The sequence below is a fragment of the Erinaceus europaeus genome, chromosome 6, assembly GCF_950295315.1.
Source record: "Erinaceus europaeus chromosome 6, mEriEur2.1, whole genome shotgun sequence".
Taxonomy (NCBI): domain Eukaryota; kingdom Metazoa; phylum Chordata; class Mammalia; order Eulipotyphla; family Erinaceidae; genus Erinaceus; species Erinaceus europaeus.
The window spans coordinates 34,854,556-34,881,471 of record NC_080167.1 but is presented as its reverse complement, the minus strand read 5'-3'; the positions used below and the strand labels follow the sequence as shown (position 1 = coordinate 34,881,471).

General features: G+C 39.3%; 1 protein-coding gene across 1 annotated transcript in view; it reads left to right on the top strand.

Moving 5' to 3' along the window:
- The window catches only part of GALNT2 (polypeptide N-acetylgalactosaminyltransferase 2), a 291,717-nt gene that overhangs the window by 155,321 nt on the left and 109,480 nt on the right, over window positions 1-26,916 (top strand). The window lies entirely within an intron of this gene.

The window sequence follows — 26,916 nt, the reverse complement described above, 5'->3', positions numbered from 1 at the left end:
GTCAAAGGCACCTATGTGTATGTATCTATTGCTAACATTGTAATATTTCCTCTTTAGCTTGCTAGTGTGATTGATTACATTATTAATTTTCATGTCTTAAACCAGCTTTGCATATCTAGCATATACCCTATTTATGGTATATTATTATTATTATTATTTTACAACACTGGGTTTAATTTCCTAATATTTTGTTCAGTACTTTTGTGTGTATAGTCATGTAAAGTATTGCTACTTAGTTTTCTTCTAATGCATTTGTCTGGTTTTGTTATTAGCACCAGGATAGTGTGGGGGTGCCTCTTCTCGGACACGTCCTCTCTGGGTTGGAGAGAACGCGACCGGAGCCAGCCTGGGCTGCTACTCACTCATTGATGCGAGAGAGATGACCTAGGAACAGAACTGGTGGTGGCAAGGTGATTCAGTTCTTTATTGATCAGAGAGCCAAGGCTTTTAAGAGTCAGACTCAGAAGTGGCAAGTCAGAAACGGAAATGGCTTGACATGGTTTGGAAAGGGGTGGAAAAAGGCAAAAAGGGGTTGGGAAAGGTAGGAATTTCCTTAGCAACTGTTTCGAGGGTTTTAACTGGTAGGATTAATAATACCCTACAGGCAGGTAGGGTCTTGAGGGTAGAAAGATCAAAGGAATGGAATGGGTGGGGAAATAGGGGGGATCTTTCAGGCAAAACAATGATTATGTAGATAATAAGGGACCAGGCCAGAGTATCAGGAATGCAGGGTGCTTTGTGAGGCCAGGAGTCTGAGAGGACGAGGCAAACCTTGGGGGGGTCTCATCCCTCCTCGTTCGACCTCTCAGTGAAGAGAAAGAGAGACTGAAAGGGTGGATATCCCCTCAAGTCAAGCCCTGCCAAGCTCAACCACATCCTCACAATTTCCCTACAAAACAGCATGCTCTAAGTGTAAATGAATCCTTTGAGCCTTGTGTGTCATCAGTATGAGCTTGCATGGCTCATGGAAATGATCCCTTAGCTTCCCTTTTGCCATGTTTCCCAACATTTACTTTTGTTGATCTTTTATATGGTTTTCTTATTTTCAGTGTTATTGATTTCTGCCATAACATTAGTGATTTCTGTCCTTCTGGTTGCTTTAGGGTTCCTTTGTTGTTCTTCTTCTAGGTCTTTAAGATGTGCAGTCAGGCTGTTTATTTGTGCTTTTTCTTGTTTCATATGTGCTTGTATGGCTATGAACATCCCTTTCAGTACTGCCTTAGCTGTGTCCCAAATATTTTGATAGCTTGTGTCTTCATTTTCATTGAAGTCTCGAAACATTTTGATTTCTTCCTTAATTTCCTCTTTGACTCAATAGTTGTTAAAGAGTGTACTGTTGAGCTTCCACATTTTGGGACTATTACTAATCTTTTGTTGATTGTTAAGTGTTAGTTTAATTCCACTGTGGTCTGAGAAGATGCTTGGGATGATTTCAATGCTCTTGAATTTGCTGATGCTGTCTTTGTGGCCTAACATATGGTCTGTCCTTGAGAATGACTCGTGGACTTGAGAAAATGTGTATTCCAGTTTCTTGGGGTGAATGACTCTGAAAATGTCCAATAGTTCTAGTTTATGCATCTCCTCATTTAGCTCCCTCATGTCTTTATTGATTTTATTCCTAGATGATCTGTCAAGTTGAGAGAGTGGGGTGTTGAAGTCCCCTACTATGACTGTGTTGCTGTTAATATATTGCTGTATCTCCTTCAGTAGATGTTTGATGTATTTAGATGGCTTTTCACTGGGTGCATAGATGTTAATAATTGTTAAGTCTTCTTGATTGACTGATCCTCTGAGCATTAGTGTCCATTCCTATCTTTTTTAATCTTATCTATTTTAAAGTCTATAATGTCAAATACTAGAATATGCAAAGAGCATTTCACAGCCTCACCACTAGGCCACCCAGGTATAGATCTTCTCCTGAGTTTCCTGGTTAGTTCTCTGTCCCCTGGTGTCAGCACAGGGCCTCCTAGCAGCTGCTCATACTCTGAGGGCAGTAGCAATAGAGACTCAGAGTTGCACTTGGTGAGTCCCAGGGGAGTTCTCTTCTCCCCTCAGCCGTCCCCTTGTTGGTGAAACAGACTGGAGGTGGTGCCTCAACTGATAAACTGCTGGACTATTACCAGCCACCCAGTCTCACCCAATCTAGGCTCCTTGTTGTCCACCAGCCACACGTGTTTGCACCACCAATGATCTGGTGGGTTCCTGAAGTCGTTCCTAGTCCTGTCTAGTTTTGGTCCCAAGTATTCTCCTTTGGTATTCCTAGTTTATCCGAGAGAACACATGTGCTGCTGCTGCTTGTAGCCACGCCTCCGGAAGTCTCTCTAATTTCTTCCTTAAATGTTCTCAATTCATGAGACCAGGTACTGGCACACCAGGTTGAGTACACACTTTACCAAGCACAAGGATCCAAGGTTTTAAGCTCCTGGTTCCCACCTGCAAGGGGAAAGCTTTATAAGCAGTGATTTCCTTGTGATGTCTTTTTGTCACTATCCAATAAATATATATTTTTTAAAAATTCCAAATTCATTTGTCTGAACCAAGTGTTTTCTGTTTTAAAAGATTAATAACTATTGGTTCAATTCCTTTAATAGATAATGGTTTGTTGAAAGTATCTCTTGTCTGATTTTTTTGGCAAATTCTGTCTTTTTTTTTTTTTTTTTTTTTTTTTTTTTGCCCCCAGAGCACTGATCAGCTCTGGCTTATGTGGTGGTACAGGGGATTGAACCTGGGACCTTGGAGCCTCAGGCATGAGAGTCTCTTTGCATAACCATTATGCTACCTTTCCCACCCACAAAGTCTGTCTTGATACATTTAGCACTAGTTATTGAATCAGGACCCTCAGTCATACTAGTCTGTGCTCTTGTAAGTTGAGCTATTCCACCAACTGGCTTTTTCTAGTGTAGATCTTCCTTGACTTACAGTGGAGTTAGATCCTAATTACTCCATTGTAACTTGAAAATATTGTAATTAAGCATAGCTTTTAATACACCTTACCTACCAAAAATCATAGTTGATTCACTTCTTAGCTCTTAAGATAGTCAAATCCACTAATTGAAGAAGTACTGAGTCACATGGAGTACTCATTTCTGGCTTGCCTTCATGCTGGGCAATTATCTCATTTCACCTCAAAAGTTATTACCTTTCCCTTTTTCTCATCAGAAGCAGAAGTCACAGATGGCTGTTTTGCAGACATAATGAAGTGTGAAAACAGAAACACAATATCCAAAAAATTCTGGCAGCACTGTACTAGAGTGTATCTGTTTTATCTTCATGCTTGGTGGCTGACTGGAAACTGCCACTCACTGATATTGCTTAGCATCACAGGAGAGTTTCTTAAGATAGAACATTGCTTCATTGGGAAAAGTTCAAAATTTGAAATTTGCAGGATGGTTTCTACAGAATGCATGTCACTTCCACATCATTGCAAAGTAAAAGACCTTACATTGTTGAACTATTTACAGAACTGAACCATCTATATTAAGAGCTGTCTGTATTTCCATCAAGGCTGTAAGTTTCCTTCTAAGTATTGCTTTGATTTTGATAAATTTTATTTGCATATTCACTTAGTTAGAAATATTTTTAATTTTTCTTTTGGTATATATACTTATTATTTAAATTTATTTAACTTATTATTAATTTGTTATTATTATTCATATATATGAATTAATTTATATATATACCAAATCTGAATCTCTAATAATCTTGTCTTTCTGATATTTTTTTCAGAAAAAATATTATCTTTTTTAATTTAACCAGAGACAGAGAGAAATTGAGAGGGAAGGGGAACATAGAGAGGGAAAGAGACAGTGAGACACCTGCAACATTGCTTCACCTCTTGTGAAGTTTTCCCACTGCAGGTGGGGACCAGGGGCTTGAACCCAGATCCTTGTGCACTGTAATATGTGCGTTCAACCAAGTATGCCACCACCCAAACCCTCTGATATTAATTTTTAACTTAATTCCATTGTGGCCTTAGAAGGTACATTTTCTGATTTCTATTTTAAATTCAATTTATTTTTTAAGTAGTGACTGAGAGGCAGAGAGAGAGAGAGAGACTATAGCACCAAAGCTTTCTTTAGTGTGGTGGGGGCCAAACTCAAACTTGAGTCACATACATGCAAAAGCAGCACACTATCCAAGTGGGCTATTTTACCAGTCCTGTTATGGTAATTTTATGGTTCAGAATGTGGTCTATCTTGGTTATTGTTCTATATAAGCTTGAGAAGAATGTGTATTTTGCTGGTTTTTAGATGGAATCATCTATAGATGACAATTATGTCCTGTTAACCAGTGATGTTATTTAGATCAGCTGTGACTTTACTTGTTTTTCCCTGCAGAATCTGCCAATTTCTGATAGAGGGGTATTAAAATCTCCAAACTCAGTGGAGAATTTTGGTCTATACTCCCAGAGGAGTAGAAATGTAAAGGGAAGATTATTTAAGGTCTCTGAAACCCAATTCCATCAGGACCCAGAGAGAGAAAAGGAAAAAAGGAAGAACATTTGGAAGTAGCAGAGGGTATAGCTCTGACTTAGAGAAAGGCAGACCATAGAAAAAATGAGCAAAAATATATAGAGATAGACAGCTAGTTAAAGAAATAATAGTCAACCCGTATGTGTGATGTTGGGAGAATCACTGCAGTTTCCAGTGGAGGGATTGAGGGATACAGAACTCTGGTGTAGGGAACAGTGTGGAATTGTACCCCTGATGTTTTGTAATTTTGTAAATCACTAGTAAAATAAATAAAATTGATTGTAAAATTACAGTGTGTAGTTCCACAACACACCTACCACCAAAGTTCTGTGTCCCTAGCCTCCCACCTCCCAAAGTTCTTACAAAGACATAGAAATTTTGTTTTTCCTTTATTATTATGATTTTTCCCTTTTTTTGGCAAGTTCATGCGTATCAGTTCTCTTGATTCCACATGTGAGTGAAAACATCCTTTAATTGTTTTTCATCTCTTTACTGGTTTCACTTAAACATAGATCACCTCCAGTTTCACTCATTTTTGTCCTAATGAAACAATGCTATCTTCTTTGATTGCAGGGTAGTATTCCATGGAGTATATATCTCATAACTTATTTTTTAAAATATTTTATTTATTTATTAATGAGAGGGATAGGAGAGAGAGGAAAAGAACTGGACGTAACTCTGGGGCTATATCTCATAATTTCTTTAACCAATCATCTATCAATGAGCAGTGTGGCTACTTTCACTCTTTGGCTATTGTAAATAATGTAGTTATGAACATAGGGATACATATGTCCCTTTGAATTAATGTTTACATATCCTTTGGATAAATGCCTAAGAGCAGTTTTGCTGGATCATAAGGTAATTCCACTTTTATTTATTTAAGGACCTCTCCATACAGTCTTTCAAAGGGGCTGTACCAGTTTGTATTCCCACCATCAGTGCAGTAGAGTCCCTTTTTCTTCAGTCCTCTCCAACACCTATCATTTCTTGTTTTGTTGACATAAGACAATTCTCATAGGTGTGAGATGTTATCTCAATGTAGACTTAATTTGCATTTCTCTAATGATAAGTGAGGTGGAACATTTCTTCATATATCTGTGGTCCATGTGTATCTCTTCTTTAGAAAATTGTCAGTTTAATTCTTTGGCCCATCTTTTGGGGGATGGTTATTTTTTGTTGTTGTTGAGCTGTACTAGTTTTTGATAGATGCTTGATATTACTCCCTTGTCAGATGTGTGATGTGTAAATATCTTTCTCCCATTTACTGGGTTGCCTGATTATCCTGCTATAATTTGCTTTTGATATGTAATAACTTTTTAGGTTGATGTATTCCCATTTATTTTCTATGGGCTATGTTTAATAGTGATGACAGTGGAAATTCTTGTCTAGTTACTTATTTTCAGGGGAAAGTTTCAGCTTTTCCCCATTGAGAATGATGTTAACTGTGGATTTGTTATAAATGGTCTATATTATGTTGAGTAATTGCCCTTCTATTCTCAATTTCTGCACAGCCCTTAAAATAAATTGATGTTAGATCTTCTCAAAACATTTTCAGCATCAGTTGATAAGAGCAAATGATTTTTATCTTTCTTTTTGCTGATATTGTTGGTTACATTATTGGATTGTGAATGCTGAACCACCCCGGTTTCCCAGGGATAAATCCCATATGGTCTTAGTGAGTTATTTTCTTTACATGCTGTTGTATTCCATTTGCTAAGATATAGTTCTGGATCTATGCATCAGTGTTCATCAGGTTTTTGATTGAGTCCTTTTCTGCTTTCAGGATCCAAATGACATTAGCCTGAGTACACATTTGGAAGTGATTCCCCCCCTTCAGTTTTCCTTTCTTTCTTTCTTTCTTTCTTTCTTTCTTTCTTTCTTTCTTTCTTTCTTTCTTTCTTTCTTTTTCTTTTTGCAAGAGTTTGAGTAGAATCAGTCTTAGTTCTTTTTTTGAAAATCTTATTAGAATTTGTTTGTAAAGATGCCTGCACATGATCCATGGGAAGATTTTTGGTAGGCGAGTGCGCTGCCCTTGGGCTGGTTCTTCCTCCCACGGAAGGTTTTTTTTATTACTCCTTCAATTTCTGTCCTAATGATTGGCCTGTTCAAGCTATCTACTTCCTCTTGGGTTAGGTTTGGCAGTAGTATCATTCTGGGAATGCATCCATTTCATCTAGTTGGCACAATTTATTTGAATAGAGATGTTCATAGTATTCACATATGAGTCTTTCTCCCCATCTTCAGTTTTAATTTCATCTCTCTCATTCCTGATTGGTTTTATCATAGGTTTCTTTTTGTAAACTTACAAAAAATTTTACATTTTTATTAAATAACCATTTTGAAGAACCCATTCTTGGCTTCACTAGTATTTTAAAATCATCTTTCTGGTTTCTGATTAATTAATTACAAGTGTGATTTTGACTATTTCCTCCCTCCAATAGACTTTTGTATCCCTTTGTTGCTCCTTTTCTAGTTGATTCAGTTGGGATGTTAGATAGCTTACTTGAAATCCTTGCTTTTCTTCCTGAGACAGCTCTGGAAAGGCTACAGGAACTGTTGGACCAGCTGATATCTACATCTAGATATGTAAGATATAAAATTTAGGTACAGATACTTTATCATTGTTGTATTTTCTACCTAGGGTCTTCCTGTGGTAAAAATATCCTACAGCATTTTCTATTATTATTGATTTAATAATGAGCAACACAACCTTAGGATAAAAGGTGTACAATTCTACACAATTCCCACCACCAGAGTTCTGCATTCCATTCCCTCCATTGGAAGCTTTCCTATTCTTTATTCCTCTAGGAGTATGGACCCAGGATCATTATAAGGGTGCAAAATGTAGGAGGTCTGGCTTCTGTAATCCTTCTCCGTTGGATATGGACATTGGCAGATCAATCCAAACTCCCAGCTTGTTTCTCTCTTTCCTTGGTGGGGCATGGCTCTGGAGAGGTGGGGTTCCAGGACACATTGGTGGGGTCATCTGCCCGGGGAAGTGAGATAACATCTGCATCACAATGAAGTAACAGTTTTGACAAGATTTTAAGTTATGTTTCTAACATTTGATAGCTGAGATATATGGATACATTTAATTTTGAAATTTCTGTTTAATTTGTGAAATGGAAACTAAGAATATATCATTTACTACACACTAAATTTATTATGATTAGACAGTATTATACACAGAGAAAAAAATGAGGTGTTTCTATTTAAAATTGGGAAAAGAGAACAAGCAAAGTCACTTACTTGGACAGTGCTTTGCCATGCACACTGTATATGTTCAACTATGGTCCCCAACATGTTGGTGTGTGCTTTGTGCTGTGATATCATTCCCTCTTTTTCTGTCTCTCCCTGTATGAAAAAAATAGGTCTGGAGCAGTGAATTCCTGGTGATAAACCCCCTAACTCCCTCCCAAAAAAGGGAAAAATATTTTATTTCAAAGTAGATGTAAACCTCATAATGCAAGTCAGATTTTTTCTTGCTGGCTATTTACATTTGTTGATGGTGCAAATAAAGAATTATAGTGGTGACCTTTTTTTGAAATAACTTTAGATCACCTCTTTGAATTTTCTGGTTTTTATCCTTAGAAATGAATTGTTCAGGATGGCTTATTTTAGGAAACAGTTCTTAGAGTGATTAAAAATTACTAGATATATAGTTACAAGTACTGAAGTATTATTTGTGTGTTTTTATCATTTAAATGAATGTATTTGTTTGTATTCTAGCCTTTGCTCTGGTCTTCTCTTTCATGGTGTAACATTATTGCCTTCTAAAGAAAAAAAAAATCCTGGGGCTATTGTTTTTCTCTCTCATAAGTATAGTAAAATGACATTCAACTTGAGATCAACCAAGAGATTAAAATAAATTTGAGAGCTGTGTCCTTTTTTATTCAAAATACATTCTATTTCCTTTCTTGGCTGCTTTCCCAGAAGAGGCTCCTCTGTTTTACACAAACTAGCTTTCAGTTTGTTTAAGCTGTCCTTCCCAGGGAGCATTTGAGTGAAAATGTGTAGCACAGTTGTGATACCAGTACAGAATCCTGAAGCCTCCAGCTACCTGAATCCTGTGGCCCAGTGGGATCCAAAGGCATTTGCCTCCCCTTGCACACCACCAGCAGGTCACATGTAGTGAGGCTTCCTCAGGGGCATATGTCACCATGAACCTTGACTCAGAGAATCAGCATAACTGAAAGTTAGTTCTCTAATTGTAAGACCATGTGAGTGTGTGTGATTAGGTTTCCACGATCTATGGTTTTAACCCTTTTAAAGTTCATTTTCAGAGAGTGACATTTTTAATGTAAAGCTTATTTAGTAAGAAACAAAAACAAAGATAACATTGTTTGAAAATGTGGCACTATTTAAACAAAATCATTTGAACAAGAGATACAAACAGGAACCTGATTATAAACATTATATATATACCATTCCTACCACGAAAGGTCTGTGTTTGTACCCCTATCCCCCTATAGTGAAGTTTAAAATCTACCCTCACCTTCCACCCAGAGTTTTTCACTTTGGTACAATACTCTAAACCTTTCTAAAAGGTCTTAGTTTTCTCTGATTCATCTGGCTTATTCTGTACTCTGCTCTCAGCTTCCTTCTTCAGTTTCGCTATTTTTTTTTTTTTTTTACCTTGTTCAATTACTGTGTTAGCTTCTTCTGAGATAGCTCGTGTTTTCTTTCATGGTCTCATTGTTTACTATTTCTTTTTATTTTATTTTTTTATATTTTATTTATTTATTTTCCCTTTTGTTACCCTTTTTTTTTTATTGTTAGGACAGAGAAAAATGGAGAGAGGAGGGGAATACAGAAAGGAGGAGAGAAAGATAGACACCTGCAGACCTGCTTCACCGCTTGTGAAGCGACTCCCCTGCAGGTGGGGAGCCAGGGGCTAGAACCGGGATCCTTATGCTGGTCCTTGCACTTTGCGCCATGTGCGCTTAACCCACTGCGCTACTGCCTGACTCCCTGTTTACTATTTCTGATAGTATTTTCTTCAAAAGCATTTCTCATTCCAGAAATCAATGCATCAATTAATGTTTGAATATTTCCCTAATTTTTCAGTTGTTTCTGGCTTACTTGGAATTTACTCTGGGCTTTTGTCCTGATTCATTGTTGTAGTTGATTTAACTGTTTTTGATTTAACTTTTGTGTGTGTGTGTGTGTGTGTGTTTTGTGATTTTGTGTCCTGACTATTGCTATTCAGTAATTGTGCTGTTCAAGGAAAAGTCACGCTAAACCAAAGTTCTCTCACAAATGGTATCACAACTCTTAGCAAATGCAACAAAAGTGAAGATAAATTAAATGAAAAAAAAAAAGATGAAAAGAAGAAAAAGAAACAAAAACAAACAAAATATCCCAGCTAGACCCATTCAAACCCTCCCATTGAAGAGAACAGCTTCCATTACCAGCCAATGCAACAAAAGCTTAATTAAGTGAGAGAAAAGGAAGAAAAAGGAAAAAAAAAAAAAAAGATGAAGGTGCACATTAAGCGAAGCTCAAGGACCTGCTTAAGGATCCCGGTTCGAGCCCACAGTCACCCCATTTGTAGGAGGGATGCTTCACAAGCAGTAAAGCGGGTCTGCAGGTGTCTGTCTTTCCCCCTCTGTCTTCCCCATCTCTCTTGATGTTTCTGTCCTACCCAACAACAGTGACAGCAATAATAATAGTGACAACAAAGGCAACAAAAATGGAGAAAAGTGGCCTACTGGAGCAGTGGATTCGGAGTGCAGGCACTGAGCCTCAGTGATGACCCTGGAGGCAAATAAGTAAATGATGAATAAGGCAAAGCCAAATCCACACCAGATTTCTCTCACATATGAAATCACAAACAAAGCTCAGTAAATATAACAACACAGAACCAACAAAATCACAGACTGGTCAAATAAGAGGGAAAAAAAATCAATTAAAAAAATGAAAAGAGCATCTCTAAGCCAAAAACCTCCCCAAATAAAAAGGGGGGGGGGGCAAAACCATAATAACACAGATGCCTCCCACAGGCAAAATCATACAAAAAATTCTTCAGCCAATATCCAACAGTCACCTAGCAAGCTAACTCTAACACAATAACAGAAACATCCTGTAAGTTAAGAAGGAAAACCTCATCCTACCCAAACTGCCCCTTTTTGCTGCCTTTAGCTGAAATACAGGGAGGCAGCTTTAGATGACTCCCTACTGATTCTGACAAAAAGTTCTCTTTTAGAATGTGGCTTGATGACTTTAACTCCACAAGTGCGCAGAGGAGGAGAAGAGAGAGGAAGAGAGAAAAAGACATCTACAGACCTGCTTCACCACCTGTGAAGTGACTCCCCTGCAGGTGGGGAGATTACACAGGTCCTTGCACTTCATGCCATGAGCTTAACCCACTGTGCCACTGCCCACCACCCCCACCCCCACCACTCGCTTTGTCCTTTAAAGCTCCTTTTTGCTGGCTTATAGATGTTATACTTTTTTCCACTATGGTTCTGTTGAGGGATAAGTTACCACCCAGAAGTGGGAATGGTTACAGGTGTGGCTAGAATGGTGAGGGAAGAAAGACCACTCAGAGATGGGAGTGGTTACAAGTGTGGCTTACGAAGTGCAGGCAGGGCTTTGAGTTTATAACCCAGAAACTGCTTTTGCTCTCTCTTGGGCCCAGACCACAACCATATAAGTTTCTCTCTTCCTTTGCTCTTGCTCTTTTTCCAAGATTACCATGTGAGCAGCATGTAAGTCATCTCTCAGTTCCCTTCCTTCTTTCCTTCCTTCCATTCTTTTCTTTTTCTCTACCTCTTTCTTTCCCTAACATGTTTTGTTTTCATGTTTTATCATCAATTTCTTTGTAGTGACTATGCTACCAACTTTGGGAATGAGGGGAAGCAAGCAAGCGTCGGCTTTTCTATCCCCCAAGTTCCCCTACAACAGATACTTTTTGACCCCTCCTTTAATTTCCTATTGCCCTGAAAATCCTGTTTCCGCTTAGAATTCCCAGGGTTTGAATCAGGTGGGTTTGTTTTGTTTTGTTTTGTTTTGTTTTGCGAGTCTCCAGGTTGCTGCTTTCAGGTCTCCATCTTGTCATTTTTGTTTTTAAAGATGTGTTTTATGAGATCTTTATAGATTTTGGTTATTAGCCATTTGCCCCACAGTGGCGTATAAAGATCTACCAGTCAGTGGGCTGTCTTTCTGTTTTGGTGATGGTTCTTGTGGCTGTGCAGAAGCTTTTTAGTAGATGTCCCATTGGCTTATTTTTGGTTTTGTTTATCTTGTTGTTCGACTTGATTCTTCACAGATGTTTTTGAAGCAGACATCATGGAGTGTTCTGCTAGTGGTTTCCTCTATGTATTTGATGGTTTGGGGTCTAACAGCTATTTCTTTGGTCCATTTGAGGTTGGTTTTGTTCATAGTGATATGTGTTCACAGTTTCATTCTCCTACTTGTTTCAACCCCAGTTTCCCAGTACTACTTGTTGAAAAGACTCCTTGCTCTATTTGATGTCTTGAACCTTCTAGTCAAATTTTAGTTGTCTGTGGATATGAGAACTTACTTTGGGGCTTCAAATTCTATTTCACTGGTCTGTGTATCTGTTTTTGTACCAGTACTAGGCAGTTTTGATTACTGTCATAGTTTGAGGCAAGGAAATGTGATGCCTCCATTCTTGACCTTTTTTTTTTTTTTTTTCAGGATCACTTTAGCCATCCTGGGTATTTTCTTATTCCAGATAAACTTTTGTGGCTTTTGCCCTGCTTCCTTAAAGAAACCCATTGGAATCTTCATAGGGATTGTATTAAATCTGTTATGTCTTTAGTAACCCAAACCTGGAAGTAACCCAGTTATTTGGTGGCAGATGACTGATTAAGAAAGTTACAATATACAGGCACAGTGAAATACTAATTAGCTGTAGGAAATTATGAAATTTTCTTTTCCATAACGAGTGGAACTTGAAGGAATCTTGTTAAGAGTGATAAACAAGAAGGAAAACAATGAATACAGGATGACCTCACTTATATATGATACTTAAGGTCAAGACAAAGAAAAGGAATCACAGGGTAAAGCTTGGATTGGGAGTGACATATTGAAAAGGACTGGGTAAAGGAGAAATAGAACAGAAGAAGTCATTAGGTACCCAGTACATGGTGGTGAAGAGAGACTTGGTTTGGTGATGAGAGTGATAAGCAGACACCTTTCATGGGGAAATAAACTACCCATGTTCCAACAACTGTCCCCCAATTAAACTAGATTGGGGTTGGGGAGTGGGAGATTACTTTGTTGGGCAGTTTTCCTCAGCACTCATGGAAAGTGTGACCAGGGACCACTGGGTCAGGTGCTGGTGGGGATGAGATGACCTAGAAGAAGTTAATGTGGGTCATGACTGGGGAAGAAGCGGAACTTACCAGTTTCTCTGTTCTCCATTTCAATAATGATCCAACAGAAAGGAGTATGACAAATTCAATTAGGTATTGAAGACTGAAATGGGTGAAAAGATGCAAAGAACACATCTGAAATTGCTTTAAATGAAATTGCTTTAGATGTCTTCAAATCCAGACCAATATAAAGACAGAACCCTGTGAGGACACACAGGTTTCTTTGGGACCTATCTTCCCTGGCAAATGGCAAGTAAGATACCAGTAGAGCAGGATTGTCTCTGTTTTCAACAGCAGTTAAAGTTGGCTGGGCTCAATCTCTACTTCCATCAAAGTTTTGTGCCAGGCTAGCTTCATGGGCATTTCTTCCTGGGCACATGCTCTCTGGGTTGGAGGGAACTCCACCGGAGCCAACCTGGGCTGCTGCTTACTCAGCAATGCAGGAGAGAGATGAGGAACTGGTGGCAGAGCAGGAATGCAATGCAATGCCTTTATTGATCAGAGACAACACCTTTATATATATCTTTAACTGGAAGTGGCAAGTGGGAAAAGGAAATGACTAGGAGATGGGGTAGAGAAAAGAACATGAAGGTAGAAAGCTTCCATAGCAGCTGTTGCGAAGGTTCTAACCAGTGGGATTAACCAATACCCTGTAGGCAGGGCGGGTCTCAGGCAAAACAATGATTATGTAAATAGACCACAGCATCAGAGCAGGGGGGGCTGCCCCACAGTTTTGCTAGACCGAGGGATGGCAAGCACTTTCAAGAATCTCTTAGAGTAGGCCTGTTGGTCAGGAGGCCAGAGAGAGAGGTGCATCTGAGGACCCAGGTCAAGCCACTAGTCCCACCTACAGTGGGGAAACTTCACAAGTATTGAAGCAATGTTGCAGGTGTCTGTCTCTTTTTCCTTACTCCTCTTCCTATTCCCTCTTTCCTCTCAGTTTCTCTCTCTTCATCAATAAAAATAATGGGGGGGGGGGCTCAGATAAATGGCCACTGGAAATGGTGGATTTGTCATGCAGGCACTAAGTCTCAGCAATAAATCTGATGGCAATAATAATTTTTTTTTAGAAAAGTAAAGTTATGGTCAGGATGGAACTGTATGAGAGAGGGGGAGGAATACCCTAAGAACACCACAGCAAGGGATACCTGAGGAGACTTCTTGGAAGAATCAGTCACAGTGAGAGACAGTCCAGTTGACTGAAGGAATAGAATGAACACACTTAAGTGCAGCAGCCTTGTTTACAAAGCATTATTATTATTTCTCATTTATAAGCACACTCAGTATTAATTGTCTGTGGATAATGGGAAGATATAGTTCACAGGAAACTTAGAGAGTTGGGGGGGAGGTAAGACTTAGAAGAAGAGTAATTAGATCTTAATATTATTAATAGAAGTACAATAAGACAGCCACAGAAGCTGCACCTGGGACTTTGGGTTTTGCCTTGTTGCTCATCCAGGGTGGGTGGGTGTGGGGGGGTGCTGGAATGACCAGAGACTTAATGGGCTCAGTGTTTGCAGAAACTGGCCTGACCTGGAGGAAGAAAGATGTGTTACTAGAAAAACAGGTGAGAGCAGGACTTTCCTGAGTGGGAACTTAGAAGGCAGGGGGCTAAGTTGCAGTGTTCTCTGAGATCATTAACCTCCTTGCTTTGGGAACTCACCCTCTTGAACATTCATCTTCCTGTAACCAGAATTAGATTCCTGGAGTGCAAATTTGATTGTTATTCACCTGCTGCAGACCTTTGTGTTCCCTGGAATGTGAAAAATATACAACTCATACCAGGCACTTCAGCCAGGTTGGAGGCTCAGAGCTGAATACAGTTTGTCCCTCTCCTTGCCTGTCACTCAGTGCTAAAGTCTCTTTACATACCTCCATCATGCTTTTTACACTCTCCCTCACTTGGTTCATTCCTCAAGACCCAGTCAAATGTCCCTTTCTGAGCCTACACTTTTGGAGTACCTTGTTTTTAGTTACAGCCATATCATCTTGTTCTTATCACTTACTGGCATGTCTTTTTCCAGCTAGATGAGTACAGTGCAAGACCAGAGGCTGTACTGCATTCATGTTTTGTGTGTTCTTACTCAATATTGACTATCTATGCAGCTAGGTGGTGAACTTTTTTTCTTTTCAATAATTAAAAACTTTCTCATAGTAGTTTTGTCTAAAATAGAATGGACAGCTGAAAAACCAAAGTCAATATTTGCCTAGGACTGCAAAGGCTAGTAGGAAAAAAAAAAACTGCCAGTTGCCCCTTAAAAGAGAATCATTTAAAATTAAAATTGTGAAAATGGGTTCTGGGACTCAATAGGCCATAAGAAGTTGCATCCCACCTTGGGTATAGAATCTGTTCCTCACATACTGCCTTCATGGAGCATACCTCTTCTCCCTTCTTGTCTCCTCTTTAGCAGAAGGACACTTTCTGCAGTTGTAGCTGTTGGTGACCTTGTGAACATCTCTGGCCCTCAAGGTAGTATGGGAAGCAAAAAGGAAAAGGCATTGAAGTGAGTTTTGAGAGTGGTATACTTCCAGCTTTTTCTACTCCTGTTGTTACCTTAGCTTTAGTACTGCCAGGGTACCACTCTACTATGAAATTCTAAAAACAACTCAAGTGATTAGCTAAGGAGCCATGCTTATGATATATACATTAAAACTGATTTGATCTTTGAATAGACAACTAGCAGACACTGTAGCTTCAGAGGCAGGTGGTACTATTCATAGTAACAGTGGAGTATGAACTTGATGCACTTCTTTATTCCCCAACCAAGCTCACCTAGTCATCTGCTCACAAGAATCTGAAGGTAAGGGTCCCGTCTATGTTCCCACTCATTTCCCAGGGTGAGTTACAGAAGTAACTCCCAAGTATAAGTTACAGATGGAACTAGTGGACTCAGCAGTTTCCAGAGACCCTTGTAACTAAGGATGGTGGTGGAAGTTTACATATGTTAGAAGGAACTATGACCAGCTCTGCCTGTTAAGGTCAGTTAGTTTTATGTGGTAGTCAGTGACTAGGGAATTATATTTATTGTTTATATATCATGCTCTTCTGTTTTCATACAACTCAGAAGGTTAGGAAGAGCAGTGTCCATTCTCTTATCTTGGGCATGGAGCCTTAAATAATGATTTGAATTGCAGGGGTCCACTTAAAATTCACAGATTTCACTTTACTGAATCCATAAATATGGTGGATCCAGTGTAAGCTATAAGTAATTTTCAACTAAATGAGAATTAGTTTCCATAGCCTATGAATTATATATATATAAGGGTCAGCTATAATCACCTGTATATATCTCTTTTTTATAGAATCAAAGGTTGGAACCCTCATGATGTCACTCAGTTCCTCCCTAGCTTTGAACACTACACTGAAGAGAAGTCAGTCTTCTGGAAAATAATTTCCTCATAAATATTTTCATAACCTCATAACCTCATAACCTCATAACCTCAGACTGTTTTCACAACTACTCTTCTGGTAATATTCTCTTTCTTTCTTATGATATTTAATTTTGTGTTCTGTTTTCCTGTCATTTTTATGATGAGCTAGTTTCTGCCTTGTTATGTATAGTTTTGTATCTTTGGGGTATTTTTCATTCATGTATTTTTGTTATAAAATGCTCTTAATTTTTTCATTATTTATTTCCCCTTTTGTTGCCCCCTCTTTTTTATTGTTGTTGATGTCATCATTGTTGGATTGGACAGAGAGAAATGGAGAAAGGAGGGGAAAATAGAGGGGGAGAGGGAGAGAGATATTTGCAGACCCACCTGTGAAGCAACTCCCCTGCAGGTGGGGAGCCAGGGCTGGAACTGGGATCCTTATGCCGGTCCCTGCGCTTCACGCCACATGTGCTTAACTAGCTGGTCTACCACCCAACTCCCAGTGCTCTTAAATTTTAATGTTCTTTTTAAAAATATTAAGATAATAGAAATATGAAGTGATTTATGAATGTAACTTTAGGTCATTACACTTAAGATACTGTACCTATTTAAGTTTTTTAATTTTCCTGGGATTGACTTATTTTATGAAAGAGAGACCAAAGTACATTTTGGTCATACGTGGAGCAAACATGAGACCTCACACAAGCAAAGCATCTACATGCTGAGCCACCTTCCTGGTCACTATTTTGATTGTTTATGTCTAGCATATTTCTGTCAGATATTCAATTGTTTACACATCTGGCTGCATTCCTTTTTGCCTAGGCTTGACAAATGTGAAGTCTGTTTTTTCCTGCCACTACCTCCTGGGGTGACACCAACCCTAGCAGTTCTATATAATACAGAAATGACTGATTTCTGTAATGGTTTGCCCCTTATAGAGTATGAAGTCAGTTTCATGAGTAACACACATCTACAAAATAGACGATCTGCTCACATGTAGTAAGGGTGTCCCATCATTTTAGTTTTGTGTCTGTGCTACTATCATGGCATCTAGGTCATATATGAGTATCATAGTTAAACATGTCTGTAAGTTGCTGTGTTCTAGCTTATTGCAAAGCTATTATGAAATAAAAACCATCTATCATCTACAATCCAGAAAAAATAGTGTTGTAATTTTAGAAATTAACACAAAGCAAGGCAACTCCTATAAGAATGTAGGAGCCACTGTGGGGTGCTGTGTGAGTTCAGACTAGCTTTGGAAGTTGAAGAAAATTTCTGTGAAATCACAGATTTTCTCCTATATTATTCCCAGTTCTGACCTCTTACCTCAAATACCTATTTTTCAGGAAAGCCTTCACTGGTCCCTCTCCCAACTCATCTCTATCAGATTCTTTCAGGTCTCTAGAGAGACATCTGTTTCCTCACCAATAGAACCCTTCATACTGTTTTAAATAAAATATTTGTTATTACTATTTTTTTTGGAAGAAATGTGTGTGTGTGTATAAATTTTTTTCCCTTATTGGGGGATTAATTTTTTTTTTCTTTTTTTTTTTTTTTTTTTTTGCCTCCACAAATTGATGGGGCTCCATGAATCCACTGATTCTAGAGGCTATTTTTTTTTCCATTTTGTTGCGCTTGTTTTTTTATTGTTGTTGTGGTTGTTGTTGTTGTTATTGCTATTGTTGTATAGGACAGAGAGAAATCAAGAGAGAGGAAGAGAAAGATAAACACCTATTTAACCACTTGAAAAGCGACCCCTTCCTGAAGTTGGGGAGCCGGGGGCTCAAACCAGGATCCTTGCACTAGTTGGACCTTGCACTTTGGGCCACATGTGCTTAACCCACTGCACTACCTGCCAGACCCTCGTGGAGTTAATGTTTTACATTCGACAGTAAATACAATAGTTTGTACATGCATAGCATTTCTCAGGTTTCCACATAACAATACAACCCCCACTAGGTCTTCTGTCATCCTTTTCCAGGACTTGTATTCTCCCCCACCGCCCACCCACCCCAGAGTCTTTTACTTTGGTGTAATAAACCAGATCCAGTCCAGGTTCTATTTAGTGTTTACCTTTTTTTTTTTTTTTTTTAATAAAAATACTTAGTGTTTTTTATTCTGATCTTGTTTTTCAACTTCTGCCTATGAGTGAGATCATCCCATATTCATCTTTCTGTTTCTGACTTATTTCACTTAACCATACATCTATTTTTTTCTTTATTTATTGGATAGAGACAGCCAGAAATCAAGATGGGGGGGTGATATAGAGGGAGAGAAACAGAGAGACACCTGCAACCCTGCTCCACTACTCATAAAGCTTTCCCCCTGCAGGTTGGGACCAGGGGCTCGAACCGGGTCCTTGTGCATTGTAATACTTGCCCTCAACCAGCTGTGCCACTACCCGGCCCCGGCTTAACCAGACTTCTTCAAGCTCCATCCAAGATGGGATTAAAATAGTGAAATTGGGAGTCGGGCAGTAGCGCAGCTAGTTAAGCGCATGTGATGCAAAGCACAAGGACCAGTGTAAGGATCCCAGTTCAAGCCCCGGCTCTCCACCTACAGGGGAGTTGCTTCACAGGCAGTGAAGCAGGTCTGTAGGTGTCTTTCTCTCCCTCTCTCTGTCTTCCCCATCTCTCTCCATTTCTCTCTGCCCTAACAATGATGACATCAATAACAATAGTAATAACTACAATAAAAAAAGGGGCAACAAAAGGGTAAATAAATATAAAAAAAAAATTTTTAAATAGTGAAATCACCATGTTTAATAGCTGGGTAGTATTAATATTCCATTGTGTATATATACCACAACGTGCTCAACCACTCATCTGCTGTTGGACACCTAGCTTGCTTCCAGGTTTTGGCTATTACAAATTGTGCTGCTATGAACATAAGTATACACAAATATTTTTGGATGGGTGTGTTGGATTCCTTAGGATATATCTCCAGGGGAGGAATTGCAGGATCATAGGCTAGATCCATTTCTACTGTTCTGAGAGTTCTCCAGACTGCTCTCCACAGGGATTAGACCAATTGATGTAACCACCAGCATTGCAGGAGGGTTCCTTTGTCCTCACAACCTCTCCAGCATTTGTTGCTACTACTTTTTCTGATGTATGACATTCTCACAGGAGTGAAGTGGTATCTCATTATTGTCTTTATTTGCATTTCTCTGACAATCAATGACTTGGGGCATTTTTTCATGTGTTTCTCAGCCTCTTGGATCTCTTCTGCGGTGAATATCCATGTCCTCTCGCCATTTTTTGATGGGGTCATTTGTTTTCTTGTTAAGTTTGATAAGATCTTTGTATATTTTATTTTATTTATTTTATTTTTAATGTGTATTTATTTAATCCCTTTTGTTGCCCTTGCTGTTTTATTGTTGTAGTTATTATTGTTGTCGTCATTGTTGGATAGGACAGAGAGACATAGAGAGAGGAGGGAAGACAAGAGATGGGGAGAGAAAGACAGACACCTGCAGACCTGCTTCACCACCTGTGAAGAGACTCCCTTGCAGGTAGGGAGCCGGGGGCTCAAATCGGGATCCTTGCGCTGGACCTTGCGCTTTGCGCCACCTGCACTTAACCCACTGTGCTACCTTGTCAGTCATAGTTCACGGCGCCAGTATGCCAGGCTAGCTTCGCGGCAGGAGACAGATGACCAGGGACACACGGCTGAGCAGAGAAGCAGTATTTCTTTATTTACAAGAGAACGGTTCAAAAAACTAATCTAATCTAATCACCATCCAATTTTGTCTTTCTTCTCCTCCAGCCACAGTGTCAGAAACCCATGAAGTATGTAGGATGGGGGTGGGGAGAAGGAAGAAGTGCCAACTAATAAGGACTAAACCAAAATCTCCTGGAGGCAGGAGGAGTGAGACCAAACCAATGTAACAGAATGACCGTGTAAATAGACCACAACGTCAAGCAATGTAACAGAAGGGATCCCAGAAGCAGAACTAGAAGCATACCAACAATTCTTCCGTTTCTTTTTAACTAATTGACAATAGTATCAGGAGTGTGGGGTGAACAGAAAGCTATATCGTACAGGCATTTTCAAAAAAAAAAAATTGGCATAAACATGGAGGAACAAGTAAGTGAGCAACAAGAACCAGTGCGATGCCAAGGGGGGCGTTTCTTGCTTCTGTGGGCAAGGCTTTATCAAGCTAAAGGACATTTCCTGCCTCTGAGGGATTTTCTTGCCTCGACGGGTATTTCCTGCCTCTGTGGGCATTACCTAGCAAGGAGGGAGGTATGGCCTATAGAGTCCCAAGGTAACTGGCTGCAGTCAGTCTTTGAGAAACCCAGCAGCATAAAGGGAAGCTACTGTAGAGTTGTTTACCACTAAGTCCGATAGAAGTGCCAGTTCAAAGCAGATGTCCACTGAAGAATTGCTGGGGGGTGAATTGTTGCATGACGAAGGTCAGCCTCTGGAATTCCGCGTTTCTGTAGAGAACTTGACAGCTGCAATTTACTTACTTATGAAAAAAAACTTGTAGCAGGTTAGAAGTTTACCACAATTGATAACTTGATGATTATAATTGGTTTAGGTATTTTTATAAATTTGGAAGGTCTTTTTCATTTCATTTTAAGGCTGTTTAACCAATTTAAGCACAATAAAATGTGGTAAGGCAAAGAACCACTGCTAGAGCCTCAGGAATGAGAATCACTAGCATAACCATTGTGCAATCCACCATTTCTAATTGAGAGGGTATTTGAGAGCTTCACATATCAACAGCGTCTTTTTTTTTTACCCTTCATTACACCCATACAAGATGGAGACACACCCTAGGTGTGCACAGGTTTTTTTAGACCAACTTAGTTAAAATATATTGATTTTTAACTAATTTTTACCTCAGACTTTAAATGTAAGTTAATTTTACCTTTATGAGAATTATGTTGAAAACCTTTTTCATTTAACTTTGCCTGGTAAGAATATAGCCTTAAAGTTACATTTTTAACCTTAAAGTTAATGTTACCAAACTTCAAACACACACATAAACATGGTCTTCAATACACAAGGAGAAAAACTTTCGTTACGAAGACATATCATTTTAAACATGAATTTAGATCTGTACTGTCTTAGTTGTTTGGGGGGTGCGTTGTCTGGTGGTGGCTTCTTACCCAACTTCAGCTCCAGGAATTGGAGGTTGCGATCACTGCACGGATCTCTGCGTATTCTAGCTCCTCTGCCTTCAGACCAAATACAAAAGCAAATTCCAAGTGGATCAAGGACCTGGATGTTAGACTAGAAACTACCAGATACTTAGACAAAAATATTGGCAGAACTGTTTTCCGCATAAATTTTAAAGGCATCTTCAATAAAACAAATCCTGGGGATCTCGGCCAGGGGGCCCAGTCCCATCAGGGAGCCGGCGGTCTCCAGGTGGTCCGGGATCTGCCCAAACTTCATAGCAGGAGGGCGGGCAGGCTGGCTGTGTAGAAGGCGCGGGCCAAGGTGCCCTGGGGCGGGTGCCAGGATAGGCTGCAGCTCTGCCTGCCATGCCCGTTGCCCTGCTCCTGGCTCCCGAGGCTGTGGCAGCTGTGCCGGCGGTGGCGGCAGCATGTCTCCGAGCCCCGCCCCTCGCCCTGCAGCAGTGAGCAGGCACCTGCAGGCAGGCAGCGGGCGGAAACCAGAGTGTGGCCCAGAGCAAAATGTTCCAGAAACAGAGAAACAGTCTCATGAAGAAAGGGCAGAGGCCTTTAGAAACCTCTTCACAAGTAAAAAAGCAGCCCATAGGGGATAGGTAGCCAAATGTCTTCACTTATCTGGGGGATGGACAGGTAGGGTCCCACGTTGTGGCGCCATATGTCAGTCATAGTTCACAGTGCCAGCATGCCAGGCTAGCTTCGCGGCAGGAGACAGATGACCAGGGACACACGACTGAGCAGAGAAGCAGTATTTCTTTATTTGCGAGCAAACGATTCAAAATACTAATCTAATCTAATCACCACCCAATTTTGTCTTTCTTCTCCTCTGGCCGCAGTGTCAGAAACCCAGGAAGTATGTAGGATAGGGGGTGGGGAGAAGGAAGAAGCACCAACTAATAAGGACTAAACCAAAATCTCCCGGAGGCAGGAGGAGTGAGACCAAACCAATGTAACAGAATGACCATGTAAATAGACCACAACGTCAAGCAGTGTAACAGAAGGGATCCCAGAAGCAGAACTAGAAGCATACTAACACTACCGCCCGACTCCCCTTTATATATTGTAGTTATTAAACTCTTGTCTGATGTATGTATGGCATGTAAAGATCTCCCATTTTGTGAGGTGTCTGTTTGTTTGGGTATTGGTTTCTTTTGCTATTCAGAAGCTTTTTTTAATTTGATGTAGTACCACTGGTTTATTCTTGCCTTAGTCTTCTTTGTAATTGGATTTGTTTTATTGAAGATGCCTTTAAAATTTATGCGGAAAACAGTTCTGCCAATATTTTTGTCTAAGTATCTGGTAGTTTCTAGTCTAACATCCAGGTCCAATGATCCACTTGGAAAATGCTTTTGTATTTGGTGAAATATAGTGGTTCAGTTTCATTCTTCTGCATGTTTCAACCCCTTTTTTCCAACACTGTTTTTTGAAGAGACTCTGCTTTCCCCACTTACTAGTCTGGGCACCTTTGTCAAAGATTAGATGTCCATAGGTATGGGGACTTAACTTCTGGGCTCTCAATTCTATTCCACTGATCAGTGGATCTATTCATGTTCCAGTACCAACCAATTTTGATTACAGTGGCCTCATTGTTATTTATCTTAAAAAAGCACTTAAAAGGATTCACAGTGGGGAGCTGGGAACAGGTTTAAACAATAAAGGTTTATTAGGGTGAAACAGGTAAAATAAGTAGTTATCATCAAGGGTTAAGGGTACGCTAGGTCCACAAAATCTGAGAATAGTTATCAAAAGTTTAGTTGCATAAGATAAACAATTATCAGCTCTGGTAAAGGTTGCTTATGGCTGTAGAGGGGTCTAAAGGTTTACTGACTGCCAGAGTCACACGTGTTCAGTTCCCAGGAGAAGTAGCCATGGCAGATACCTTGAGCACCTCTGCTGAGATGATTCTAACCAGAAGAAGAAGCAGCAGCTAAAAAGTGCCACCTTCTCATCTTTGTGTGTCAGGCCTCAGGCTGATGTCATTCACATGCTAATAGTCCCAAACTCCTGTTGGAGTCACAGCACCCTATAATACAATTTGAGATTTGGAAGTGTGACGCCTCCAGTTCTGTTCTTTGGATTTTTTTTTTTTTTTAATGCTTTAAAAAAAATTTTTAAATTTATTTTCCCTTTTGTTGCCCTTGTCTTTTTATTGTTGTTATAGTTATTATTGTTGTTGTTACTGATATCATTGTTGTTAGATAGGACAGAGAGAAATGGAGAGAGGAGGGGAAGACAGAGAGGGGGAGAGAAAAATAGACACCTGCAGACCTGCTTCACTACCTTTGAAGGAACGCCTCTGCAGGTGGGGAGCCAGGAGCTCGAACCGGGATCCTTAAGCTGATCCTTGCACTTTGCGCCATGTACACTACACCCAACTCCCCAGTTCTATTCTTTGTTATCAAGATTCTTTTTGCAATTATAGGTCTTTTCTGGTTCCAGATAAACACTTACAGCATTTGTTCTGTTATTCTAAAAACTGGGGTTGGGATCTTGATGGGGATAGCATCAAATTTGTATATGGCTCTGGGTAGTATATTTATTTTGATGATGTTAATTCTTCCACCCCATGAACATGGAATATCATTCCACTTCTTCGTGTCTTTTTCAATTTCCTTGAGTAGTGACTCATAATTGTCAATATACAAGTCTTTCACTTCTTTGGTTGGGTTTATTCCTATTTTGTTGTTTTTGTTGCTATAGTAAAAGGAATTGATTTCTGGATTTCATCTTCTAACTTAGTGTTTGCATAGAGGAATGCCACTGATTTTTATATGTAAATTTTGTAGCCTGACACCTTACTGTATTGCCTGATGATTTCCAAAAGCTTTTTACTGGATTCTTGATGTTTTTCTATGTATACTATCATGTCATCCACAAATAGGGAGTTTGACTTCCTCTCTTCCAATCTGTATCCCTTTAATTCCTTGCTCCTGCCTGATTGCTATGTCAAGAATTTGCAACACTATGTTGAATAGTAATGGTGATAGTGGGAGGCCTGTCTAGTACCTCATCTGAGGGGAGATGCTTCCAGTTTTTCAACATTGAGTATGATGTTGGCTGTAGGTTAGCTATATATAGACTCCACTATTTTGAGGACTATTCCATCTATTCCCATTTTTTTTGTAGCATTTTGATCATGAAGGGATGTTGGGTTTGTCAAAGGCTTTTCTGCATCTATTGATATTACCATGTGGTTTTTGGTCTTGCTTTTATTGATGTGGTGGATCACATTGATTGATTTACGTATATTAAACCAACCTTGCATCCCTGGGATAAACCCCACTTGGTCATGATGAAAAATATTTTTAATATATTGATGTATCTGGTTGGCTAAAATTTTGTTCACTATTTTAACATACATGTTCATCAGAGTTATTGGTCTGTAGTTTTCTTTTTTGGTTGTGTCCCTGTCTGCTTTTGGTATCAAAGTAATATTGACTTCATAGAAGCTGGAAGGGAGTATTCCTGTGTCATCAATCTTCTGGAAGAGTTTTAAAAGTAGAGATATTAACTTTTCCTTGAAGGTTTTGTAGAATTCATTTGTAAAGCCATCTGGTCCAGGACTTTTATTCTTGGGAAGGTTTTTGATAACCTTCTCAATTTTGTTGGCTGTGATAGGTCTGTTCATATTATCTAGTTCCTCTTTATTTAATTTTGCAGGTTTGTAGGTATCTAGGAAATTGTTCATTTCTTCCATGTTTTCTAATTTGGTGGCATATAGTTGTTCATAGAAGCCTCACATATGTTGAATTTCTGTGGTGTCAGTTGTGATATCTCCTCTTTGATTTACAATCCAATTTATTTGAGTCTTCTCACTCTTTTGTGAATCTGGCATAGGGTTTGTCAATTTTCTTTACTCTTTTAAAGAAACAAATTTATTTTTGTTGATCTTTTGTATGTTTTTTTTTATTCTCAATGTTATTTATTTTTGCCCTGACTTTAGTTATTTTGTCCTTCTGGTTGCTTTAGGGTTCCTTCGTTCTTCTTCTAGGTCTTTGAGGTGTGCAGTCAGATTGTTTATTTGAGCTTTTTCTTGTTTCCTACTGTGTGCTTGTATGGCTATGAACTTCCCTCTCTGAACTGCCTTATTTGTGTCCCAAATATTTTGATACCCTGTGTCTTCATTTTTATTGAACTCTTGAATCATTTTGATTTCTTCATTTCTTCTTTGACCCAGTAGTTCTTAAGTATACTGTTGGGCTTCCACATTTTGGGACTATTGCTAATATTTTGTTTATTGTTAAATGTTTAATCCATTTAGTCTAGACTAGAGAAGTTCTCATCTATTATGGCCTGAAGAATGCTTTCTTCTTCTCCCTCTCTTTCTTCCTCTGGTAAGCCAATAATGTGTATATTATTTCTTTTGAAGTCATCCCATATGTCTCTGTTGTTGTTTTCAGCATTTCTTAATCTCTTTTTGAGATCTCTTCTTTCTTAGTTTTATCTAATTCATCCTTGATCTTGCTCATTTTGTTTTCAACTTCATTTATTCTGTTCTCTTTCCCCCTGCTGTTTTCTGGAGTTCATCTATTTTTTTTTTTTTTTTGCCCTGTTCTGATAGTATTAGTTTGTTCAGCTGGTTGGGCTCTTATCTCAGTTATTTCAGTTTTCAGCTAATTACCTTGAGATAATTAGTGTTGTTTTTTTCCCCAGAGTCTCATGTATTGTGTCGGCACTTCTGATATCTATACTTGCAACCTCTTTCCTCACTCTTGTGATTAATTCCTTAACTAGCATTTGGATATTGACCTCATTGTTTTGTGCTTCAGCCTTTAGGGGGCTTTTAGCTGGACTTTTGGCCTGGTTCATTTCTCTAATATTACTTCTTGGTTTAACCATTCTATATAGTATGTTATGTGGTCCTTCTTTTAGTGCTTTTCAAATTACTGGTCACTCTTGCCTGGACTCACTTGTGTTTAAGTAAAGTACTTAAACAAGTTCACAGTTGTGGAAATTAACAGTTGTTTTAATGTTATCTCAATCCCAGAGTTGAAGCACAGCAGCTGTTTATCCTTTGTTCTTTTTCCTCTCTGTAGGCTATGGGAGCCTCAGGGCTTTTTAACTATATGTAGGCTTCTTAGTTTAATCACTTTAACCTAGGGATAAATCAGAGTGGGGGAGGTAACACAGTGGTTATGCAGAGAGACTACCACACCCTGAGGATCCAAAGTGCCAGGCTCTATCCAGTTGTTTTTTCAACAGTTAGAGTCAAGCTGGAAGTACTTTGCCCTGTGAGTTTCCAAAGAAGTCCCATTTGTACTCTGTGGGTTCTGTAGCAGTTATTTGCCATGTTTCCCCAAGTCATCAGGAAAACAATGTGGAAAGGTTCTCACTATATAGCCTCAACTCCAGCCCACCAGGGTATAGATCTCCTGAGTTTCCCAGCTAGTTCTCTGCCCACCCCATATTAGTACTTGGTCTCTGGCTGCTACTCCAGCCTCCAAGGGGCAGTAGCAATGGAGACTCACAGTTGCATTTGTTGAGTCTTCTCCCTTCAGCAGTCTTTTCGTTAGTTAAACAGACTGGAGGTGGCGCCTCATCAGGTAATCTGCTGGACTGTTACCAGCTGCTTGGGAGTAGATA